General features: G+C 39.4%; 1 non-coding gene across 1 annotated transcript; it reads left to right on the top strand.

The window, feature by feature from the left end:
- Nucleotides 1–372: 372 nt before the first annotated feature.
- Nucleotides 373–479, top strand: LOC141637389 (small nucleolar RNA R71). The gene has a single exon (XR_012541773.1). It is a non-coding gene; the product is annotated as a small nucleolar RNA R71 (small nucleolar RNA).
- Nucleotides 480–11,323: the final 10,844 nt, after the last annotated feature.

Below are 11,323 nucleotides of genomic sequence, written 5' to 3'. Positions count from 1 at the left end.
AAAGTTCCACAATTCTCACATATCCCACTTGGGATTGATGAAGATGCCGTCATGGCATTAACATGTTGCTTTGGTGATTTTGAGACTTCTTCAAGTCTAGCCATAGCTTTTTCGAACTTCAAATTGATGGTATCAATGTGAGCACTAAGTTGAGCACCCAATTGAGTAATAGAGTCCACTTCATGCTTTCCTCCTCTAGTAGCCTTGCGAAGTCTACTATATTGTGAGTTATGGACCGCCATTTCCTCAATCTTGTTCCAAGTTTGATTATCGTCAACTTCGGTGAACATTCCATTTGATCCCATGTTGAGAATGTTTCTTGAGTCTTCATAAAGACCATTCCAAAATTGTTGTACAAAGAACCACTTACTAAGTCCATGATGAGGACGTGAGCGACAAATTCCTTTGAATCGCTCCCAAGCTTCATACAAGGATTCTTCATCTCTTTTCTTAAAGCCCGTAATTTGAGCTCTTAGCATGTTAGTCTTTTCCGGTGGGTAGAACTTTTTGTAGAAAGCTAGAGCCAATTTCTTCCAAGAGTCAATTCCTTGAGTAGCGTTATCAAGGCCTTTTAACCATTGTTTTGCGGTGCCAATTAGAGAAAAAGGAAATAAGACCCATCGAATTTGGTCTTGAGTTACACCGGTTTGAGAAATCGCATCACAATAGTCACAAAACGTCTCCATGTGAGAGTTAGGGTCTTCACTAGGCATCCACCCAAATTGGCTTCTTTCGACTAATTGGATAATTGTGGATTTGGCAATGAAATTTCCGGTTAAGTGTTGTGGTGTGGGAGTACCATTGGGTAGGTTATCCTCGGTTGGTACGGAATGTGATGAAAATTTAGGCATCGTGGGTTGATTTTATGTTGGATTTTGTGTTGGGTTCTCCTCACCTTCTCTTGCAAAAGGGTTGACGAACTCAATAGCTTTTGGTTGAATATCTACAACCTCACCAATACCTCTCAAAGTTCTCCTAGCAAGTCTTCTATTGTTTGTCAAAGTCCTATCAATTTCGTGATCAAAGGGTAACAAGTTACCTTGTGATCTTCTAGACATGCAAAATATCAAACAACTCGAAAATAATTAGAACAAACCTTGAGGAGCTTTACTTCCCCATGGCAAAGAAAGACACAACTAATAACAATTTAAGAAAATCTAAATCAAGTTAACACCGTCCCCGGCAACGGTGCCATTTTTTGGTCGGACTCACTTGGAGGTTTAGTTTTTGGTACTTGTCGTTAGGAGCACCTAGACCAAAACACAATTTATAACTCAACAAACAACTCTACAATTAGTAAAGAGGTAAGTAAAGGTCGGATCCTAAGGGACGGGAATTGAGATGAGATTTTCAATTGCAACTAGTGGTGTCTAGGGGTGTCACAATTTGGGGTTTGAAGTAGAAGATTACTAAACTAAATAGCAATAAAAGTAAACAAGCAAGATGATTAAATAGGGATGTAAACAATTGATAAAAGGCACTAGGGTGTCATGGGGTCATAGGGGATTCATGGGAATTGATCATACAAACATATTCTCAAATTATAAGCAAGAAATTATTGTTGTGATGGATCGAGTTGGTTTATATCTTACAATCCTAGGAAAGTTTGGGTCCCGGAGCCGAATCGATTAGATTGTACAACACCTACAAGTCGACTAAATCTTCCCTACTCAACTATATGCATGGTCTAATGAGACTCGAGTTGGTTTATGTCTTACAACTCTCATTGAAAAGATAGGTGATGGGTAAAAAAATGCAAGGATTCATAGGCTCGCATTTCATCAAACATAACATGTGCATAAGTTGAGATCACAACAAGCAAGCGAATAAACTATGAAAACATATTAATTTAAGCATGAATCATCCCCCATGTTGGTTTCCCCTAATTACCCATTAACCCTAGCTAAGAAAACTACTCACTCATTATCATGTTGAACATGCTAGCAAGGTTGTCAATCATACCAACAAAGTAAAACATGATGAATAAATGAAGATAATTAACAATAATTAAAAAGGGATTAAGAGAATTATACCTACTAATGATTCCAATAATAAAGCTAAGAATAATAGAAGTACTTGATGATTGATTGGAAGGTTGTCAATCTCCCAATAATAACCCAAATAATCTTCCATTACCCAAAATTAAAGATGAACAAAAGAGAGATTAAGGAAATGAGATTTGTATTAAGACTTGATTAAAAGTTGATTACAAGATTAAAGAGATATATGATTGATATAAACTATACTAGAGATTGCTAAGAAGAACATGCTAACCTAATTAGACTAATGGGGTATTTATAGTGGGGATTAGGTATATAAATTAGGGTTTACTAAGGGCTTAAATGACGATTAAGTCCTTGAGGAATCGCCGGTCTCAAGAGAGACTCCGGTCTCCTTTTCCCCGGTCATAGAAAAATATGCGCATCCTTCATTGAACAAGTAGAAGACGGATTAGCTATCACACAATCCGAGCGTCCAGGGCACGGGACGGGCGGATTGTGGGTGTTTTGGACGAGCGGATTCGTGTGGTGGACGGGCGGATTGTGGTGGATCTGGACGGGCGTCCTGCTGAGGAAGACGCTCGGATTGCTTGTGCTGGACGGGTGGATTGTGGTCAATCCGCTCGGATTCCCTGTCAGCTTCTTCCTTTCTTCTTTTCTTTCTCTCTTCATAAAATCCTTGAGGATTTCCTCGGGGATGCAAGGATCTTCTCTCATCATTGCCCATCTACTATAGTATGTACAAAGGCCTTCTAGTCTTGTCTTCTCTTTGATACTTGGTGATTGAATTCAATCAATTTAGCTCCATTTTGCCATGAAAATGCAATGTTTGCACTCCTTTCCTACCAAGGGATCAAAACCTCAAAGAATATGTAAAACAAAGGACTAAATATAATAAATGACCCAAATAGGCACTAAAAAGCATGGGAATGGGGCTAATTCGGGGACTAAATATGCTCAAATTATGGTCACATCAATTATAGAGGGTTTTTTCCTCTAATTATTCATTCACAATTTCAAAACTTTTTCTAGTGTAAGAAATAATTTTATTCTCTCTAACCTGGTGAAAACTTAGAGAAATAAAAATCTCTTAAATCCTTCCTCTCTTGACCGAAAAGAAACAAGAGAACAAAATTAATATTTTGTGTCATTTTTATGTAAAACTTATATTATTTCTAGTACAAAATAATATTAGTTATTTGGGGATTTCCTTGGGTATTCACTTTTGGGAGAGGTTCTATTTTGGACCTTTTGTTCATCCATTATTAGGAAAGCTCGAGAACTAACAAGAAGGTGATCTTGTTGGTGCCCTAATATCCGAAACCTCAATGTAAGATTGACGATTTCTTCTTCTATCTTGCTTTTGTTTGCATGCATAAGATCTAGAATTTATTTTATGACTAAATAAATTTGAACATATATGAATATGTAAATTAATGAGATTAAGTTTATTCTAACATGCCCATTGTACTCCTTTGGGTTAAACCTCGTTATGTTTATACTCATCTTGGCGAAATCCACACCCTTCTCTTTGTCTTTTCCAAACTTCTTTAGAGCCTCAGTGAGAGCATCTTGGTGCTCTAACATCTTAACAATCTCATCTATGCTCATGTTCTCAGCCCTGGTGATGTTATCAATATTTGAGCATATTTAGTCCCCAAATTAGCCTCGTTCTTATGCTTTTTAGTGCATAATTGGGTCATTTACTATCTTTAGTCCTTTGTTTTGCATATTCTTTGAGGTTTTGTTTCCTTAGTAGGAGAGGAGTACAAACCTTACATTTTCATGGCAAAATAGAGCTAAATTGATCGAATCTAATGACCAAGCATCAAAGAGAAGACAAGACTAGAAGGCCTTTGTACATAATGTTGTAGATGGGCAATGATGAATAAGATCCTTGCATCCCCGACAAAATCCCGGAGGATTGTTGGAAGTTGAAAAGAAGAAAAGAAGAAAAGGAAGCTCAGTCCCAGGGCGCTCGTCCAAACCATCGGGACGCTCGTCCAAGCCACCCAGCCGCTCGTCCAGCAGCTCCCCAATCCGCCCGTCCCGACCCTTGGACGCTCGGATTGTACTCCAGAGGGACACGTCCTCTTCTTCCTTCCATTGAAGATGCGCATATTTTTGGAAGACTAGCTAAAAGGAGACCCGCATCTTTTCTTGAGAGGAGCGATTCCTCGAGGACTTAATCGTCATTTAACCCTAATTTGTGCACCTAATCCCCACTATAAATACCCCATTAGTCTAATTAGATTATCATGTTCTTCTTATAAATCTTTAGTGTAGTTTATATTATTCTAATCTCTCTTTAATCTTGTAATCAACTTCTAATCAAATATTAATACAAATCTTATTTCCATAATTTCTCTTTTGTTCATCCTTTATTTTGGATAATTGAAGATTATTTGGGTTTATTGGGAGATTGACAACCTTCCATCAATCATCAAGTACTTCTTTTATTCTTTGCATTATTATTTTGGAATCATCATTAGGTATAACTCTCTTAATCCCTTTTTAATTATTGTTAATCATCTTTATTTATTCATCATATTTTGCTTTGTTAATATGATTGACAACCTTGTTAACATGTTAAACTTGATAATGAGTGAGTAGTTTCCTTAACTAGGGTTAATGGGTAATTAGGGGAAACAAACATGGGGGATGATTCATGCTTAATTTAATATTTTTTCATAATTTATTTGCTTGCTTGTTGTGATCTTAACTTATGCACATGTTATGTTTGATGAAATGCGAGCCTATGAATCCTCGCATTTTTTACCTATCACTTACATTTTCAATGAGACTTGTAAAACATAAACCAACTCGAGTCTCATTAGACCATGCTTATAGTTGAGTGGGGAGGATTAAGTCGACTTGTAGGTGTTGTACAATCTAATAGATTCGGCTCCGGGACCCAAACCATCATAGGATTGTAAGATATAAACCAACTCGATCCTATCACAACAATAATTGCTTGCTTATAATTTGAGAATATGTTTGTATGGTCAATTCCCATGAATCCCCTATGAACCCATGACACCCTAGTGCTTTTAATCAATCGTTTACATCTCATTTTAGTCATCTTGCTTGTTTACTTTAATTGTTATTTAGTTTAGTGATCTTCTTATCTCAGCAAAATTTGTGACACACCTAGACACCACTACTTGCAATCGAAAATCCTACAACAATTCCTGTCCCTTGGGATCCGACCTTTATTTGCCTCTTTATTAATAGTAGAGTTGTTTGTGAAGTTATAAATATTGTTTTGGTCTAGGTGCTTCTAACGACAAGTAACCGAAATCTAAGCTCAAAGCGAACCGACCAAAAAATGGCACCGTTGCCGGGGACGGTGTTAACTTGATTTTATTTTCTTTGATTGTTATTAGTTGTGTGTTTCTTTGCCTTGGGGAAGTAAAACTCCTCAAGGTTTGTTCTAATTATTTTCGAGTTGTTTGATATTTTGCAAGATGGATATTATAGATTGTTTTGTTGAGGACCACTTGAGTATACCTTTCTTCAAAGACCCTATGCAAGCATTGGAAGCCTTGGAAGCAAGTGAGGCCAAAAATATGCATTCGGAGTTGGAGGTAGATCTTCTTGAGGCCGCTCTAGCTAACAAAGAACTTACTCATGAGAAATCCGAATTGGTACATAACATCCTTGTGGAAGCATATTAACCGATGGAACAAGAGCAAGCAATCATAGAAGACATCCTACAAGCCGAAGAGCAAGAAGAATTTGTCATGGCATTTGAGTATGACGAGATTAATGAGCTTGAAGAACAAGTTGAATATGCCATGAGAATGGAGTGTCTAATGGATATGGAGCAAGTTCTTAATGAACCTTCGATGGAGGAAAGTGAGGTACAAGTCCCAACTTTAAAACCCCTTCCCCCAAATTTGAAATATGCCTATCTTGATGAATCTAAGACCAAGCCCGTGATTGTTAATGACAAACTTGATGAAAACCAATTGGGAAAATTGCTTGATGTGTTGAAACAATATGAAAAGGCTATAGGTTATAGTCTAGATGACCTCAAGGGGATAAGTCCCAACTTTTGCATGCATAGAATTCATTTAGAAGAGGACCATAGACCTATCATCCAATCTCAAAGGAGACTAAACCCCCACATGCAAGAAGTTGTTAAAGGAGAGGTTATGAAATTACTTGATGCGGGAATCATATATCCCATATCAGACTCTTTTTGGGTTAGCCCCGTTCAAGTGGTACCTAAGAAAGGAGGTACCACGGTAGTGACAAATGAAGAGAATGAGCTAATACCCACAAGGAAGATCAGCGGTTGGCGTATGTGTATTGACTATCGAAAATTGAATTCCTCACCAAGGAAGGATCATTTCCCCCTACCATTCATTGACCAAATGCTTAAGAGGCTAGCCTCCAACAAGTTCTTTTGCTATCTTGACGGGTATTCGGGATTCTTTCAAATCCTAATACACCCGGATGACCAACACAAGACCACCTTCACATGCCCTTATGGTACTTTTGCATATAGGAGGGTGCCTTTTGGCTTGTGTAATGCCCCCGCTACTTTTCAAAGATGCATGATGAGTGTCTTCTCCGACTAACTAGAAACCGTAATGGAAGTTTTTATGGATGATTTTAGCTTTTATGGAAAAGACTTTGACTCATGTTTGCATAATTTTTCTCTTGTATTGCAAAAATGTGAAGATGTTAGTCTCGTTTTAAATTGGGAAAAGTGTCACTTCTTAGTCAATAAAGGAATTGTTTTGGGTCATTTAATCTCGGAAAAGGGCATCGAGGTCGATAAAGCTAAGGATGAGATAATAGAGAAACTCCCACCTCCCGTGAATGTTAGAGGGGTGAGAAGTTTTTCGGTCACGCGGGTTTCTATCGCCGTTTTATAAAAGATTTCTCAAAAATCGCGAAACCCCTCACTCAACTCTTACTTAAAGAAGCCCAATTCCATTTCACTAATGAGTGTGTTGAAGCCTTTAATAAAATCAAGGAAGCACTAATCTCGGCACCGATCATTCAACCTCCAAATTGGGAACTACCATTCGAGATTATGTGTGATGCTAGTAACTACGCCGTTGGAGCGGTTCTTGGTCAACGGTTAGGGAGAGATCTACATGCTATCTAATATATAAGCAAGACTCTTGATTCTTCCCAAGTGAACTATGATACCACCGATAAAGAGCTTCTTGCCATTGTCTATCCTTTGGACAAATTCCGTTCCTACTTACTTGGATCCAAAGTGATTGTCTTTTCGGATCACCGTGCCCTTCGACATCTCTTGATAAAGAAAGAGGCAAAACCAAGGTTGTTGAGATTGATTTTGCTTCTTCAATAATTCGACTTAGAAATAAGAGACAAGAAAGGGACCGAAAATGTAGTGGCGGATCATTTATCAAGGATCCGGTTTCATGATGAAGAAGGAGAAACACCGATCAATGACTGTTTCCCCGATGATATCTTGATGGCTATTCAAACAAAACATGAGAGACATATCACCCCATGGTTTGCCGATTATGCTAACTATATTGTTGGAAGAGTACTCCCTCCAAACTTAAACAACAACCAATGAAAGAGGTTCTTAATCGAAGTAAAGAGGTATTTTTTGGATGACCCAAACCTTTATAAGGAGTGTAGTGATGGGCTCTACCGAAGGTGCATCCCTCAATGGGATATACAAGGAGTTTTGGAAGGATGCCATTCGTCACCTTACGGTGGACACCACGGAGCAAGGATAACCATTGCAAAAATTCTTCAATCGGGCTTCTATTGGCTTACGATGTTCCAAGATGCAAGGGAATTCATCCTTCATTGTGATGCTTGTCAAAGGACGGGGAATATCTCTTGGAGGAATAAAATGCCACAAAAGGGCATACTAGAGGTTGAGATCTTCGACGATTGGGGGATCGACTACCAAGGGCCGTTCGTGACATCCAAGGGAGACAAATATATCCTTGTGGCTGTAGACTACGTCTCAAAATGGGTGGAGGCGATTGCCACCCCAACCGATGATGCAAAAACGGTCACTAAGCTCGTTAAGAAAATAATTTTCCCAAGATTGGGAGTCCTTAGAGCAATCATAAGTGATGGAGGAACGCATTTTCACGAGAAGAAGCTCACGTCCCTTTTCACCAAATATGGTGTTCAACATAGAACCGGCTTAGGATACCATCCTCAAACAAGCGGTCAAGTTGAAGTTTCAAATAGAGAGATCAAGCAAATTCTTGAGAAGGTTATAAACAAGACTCGTAAATATTGGATCATGAAGCTTTTTGGGCAATCAAAGCTCTCAACCTTTATCTCAAACTAAGTGGTCAAAGGAGGATGATACAAATCCAAGAGTTGGAAGAATTCTGACTACAATCTTATGAGAACGCCAAGATCTACAAGGAAAGGACGAAGTTGTTTCATGACAAGAGAATCAAGCAAAAGGCCTTGCACAAAGGAGATAAAGTCCTTTTATTCAATTCCTGATATCGACTCTTTCCCGGTAAGTTGAAATCTAGATGGATGGGTCCTTATGTGATCACCGAGGTAGGCAAGTATGGAGACTTTGAGATCAAATCGGAAGATGGAAGCAAATTCAAGGTCAATGGCCAAAGATTGAAGCCATATTATGATGGAGCATTCATTGGAGAGGTCGAGGTCACCTAACTCGGGCCTCCTCATCCTTGAAGAGATTATCAAAAGGAGAGTTTGGTGGAGTCCTCCCTAAACCACCACTTGTAAATATACTAACCCTTCTTACTTGTACTTATAATTTTATTGCATTTCTATCATAAACATGATTCTTTCCATGAGAGTAAGTGAGGGAGGGCCACTAATCATTTTGATTAATGAAGGAACTACTTTTTAAGTGTGGGAAATATTTCTATCCGAGTGAAAGAAAGACAGGAGGAATCCGAGCGTCTCGAGAGGAAGACGCCCGTCCAAGCAGAGAATCCGAGCGTCGCCCAGGTGATCTACTCGTCCTACTGGAGCTGACAAGCAGCTTTTTAGTTCTGACCTGAAATCCGAGTGTCTCAAGTGCTGATCCGCTTGTCCTATTCCAGACGCCCGTCGTGTTAGGAAGCCGCTCGTCCTACTGTTGAAAGCCGCTCATCCCGACCTGAAGACGCTCGTCCTGGCTGTTTCAAAATCTGGAATTTTTCTCTGTAAGAGAATCCGAGCGTCCCACGTAGAATCCGCTCGTCCCAGCACCCAATAATCCGAGCGTCCCGATGATGAATCCGTCTTGTCCCCCTGCGTCTTTTACTCCCGAATTCCGCAATTTAATTTCTCCCCCACCGCACAATTTGTGACACCCCATCCTTCTTTCCACTTACAATATAAAAACCCCCTCTCTTATGACTCCGAAACATATACCAAGCACTCATTCACTCCACAAGAAAAAAAACCCCCAAATTCTAGGGTTTCAAAAAGATTCAAAAGCAAGATCTAATTCACAAAGAGCATCTCCATATTTCAACAAATCAAATTCCAAATCTACAATCAAAGAATGGGACCAAGAGGATCTTCGTTTAGGGAAAGAAGGAGACCAAGAGTGAGAGGAAGCTCATCAAGCTTGACGATTTTTCCAACATTGAGTTTGTGAACGATGTTCAAAGGCTTATCTTTCACCGACTTCTTGGTAAGAATATTCTTCCTACCAAATTTCTATGCCATGAAACATTAAGAAAGCTTGGAATATACCATCAAACGGAACCCCTTTTTGAGTTGTTTGGTCTTTCTACCTTGTTTCACTTACATGAGCAAACCTACCGACCTCTTTTTCTTGAGTTCATAAGTTTCATAAATATCACAACTTTGAACAAAACAATTTGCATAGAGTTTAGATTGGAGAATGTAACAAGGATGATGACTCTTGTTGAGTTTGCAAATGTTCTCGGTTTGGATGTTTCGCCTACCCGAACATCAAAACCTAAGAAGTATAGTGTGGCACCATTGTGGAGAGCCATGACCGGTCGAGAATTTTTGTATATCAAGGAATGTTTAGCATTTCACATCCAAAAACCTATTCTAAGGCTCATTTACCGGTTCTTATGCGGAACTATTCTTGCACGCCGAGATCCGGCAATTGTGAATGAGCTTGATCTCGTATTCATGGAATCATATCTTGAGATCCAAGGAAGGAGTGAATATTATTTTAATGCACCACTTGTACTCCTTGAGAAATGGGCTAAGTTTCGTAATGGAGATGACGATGGGATGAAGCATATCGTCAATGGAGGACTCATTACAAGACTCGCAAAACACTTTAATCCAAGGTTTAATGAGAGCAATGAGTACACTCCTCTCCCGAGAAATACAAGGATAAATGAGGAGCTAATCCTTGTGCAACATAATTGGATAACCCACGAGGGGTTTGAAAAGAAAATCAAATGGATAACAAAAGGGAGCAATCCTATCTACTTGTCAATGAACGGTTTACCGAGAATTTCACAAAGGAGGGGTCCTCTATCCCCAATCCCATCATACCTCATCCCCACAAACCCGAACCAAGCAAATCAAGCATCACCACAAACCTAACAACAAGAAAACGAGCCACAACAACAAAATGAAAAGATCAAGATACCTCCCTACCCTTTTCAATACCAACCATACAATCACCCTAACCCCTTCATCCTCCCCCGAGACAATTTTATGACGGGAATTCTCCAAGACATGCATCTCCGTCAATATGAAGCCGCCGTGGATAGCTACTATGCTCTATACCCACAATTTCACCATATGGTTCAACAAGGGAAGGTTAGCGAGGAGGGAATGTTTCCCTCTTGGGCCCAAATGGACTTTCTCTTCCCAAACTCGGCAAGAGCAAATGAAGGAGCAAATGGGCAAGAAGGCAAAGGGAGTGATAAATCTTGTGGTGGAGATACGGTAGAGCTCAATAGTGAAGGAGATGAGTTCATGGACTTCAATGCAAGTGATGCATCCAAAGAGGCTTGGGATAGCGACTTAGAGGGGGATGATGGTGATCTCTAGAGTTCTCTTCATAGCTTGATGGAGCGGGCAAGAGGCACCCATCAAGGCTTAAGTAAAGTTTCCCTTATCCCTTCTCTCTTTAACTTTCATGAAAAGAATTTGATGTTTTCCTAATTTATTGTACCATATTTCTTTTGATAATTTTGTGGAGTCCTAGCAACATTAGAGGACTAACACCTTGGCTTCATTAAGGTGTTCTTTATCTTTGTTCCCGACTTGTAAAATCCAAAATGACAATCTTTAGTTTCATGCATTGCATCCCATGTGCATAGACTCCCCCGAAATTCATGACATTAGAAATAATGTCTATTTTGGTTTGAGGAAGTCCATGCATATGCATCGGGAGC

This window comes from Silene latifolia, unplaced genomic scaffold (genome assembly GCF_048544455.1).
Source record: "Silene latifolia isolate original U9 population unplaced genomic scaffold, ASM4854445v1 chrun_scaffold_16, whole genome shotgun sequence".
Classification (NCBI taxonomy): Eukaryota; Viridiplantae; Streptophyta; class Magnoliopsida; order Caryophyllales; family Caryophyllaceae; genus Silene; species Silene latifolia.
The sequence above is the reverse complement of the archived record's forward strand: the minus strand, read 5'-3'. Positions and strand labels throughout refer to the sequence as shown.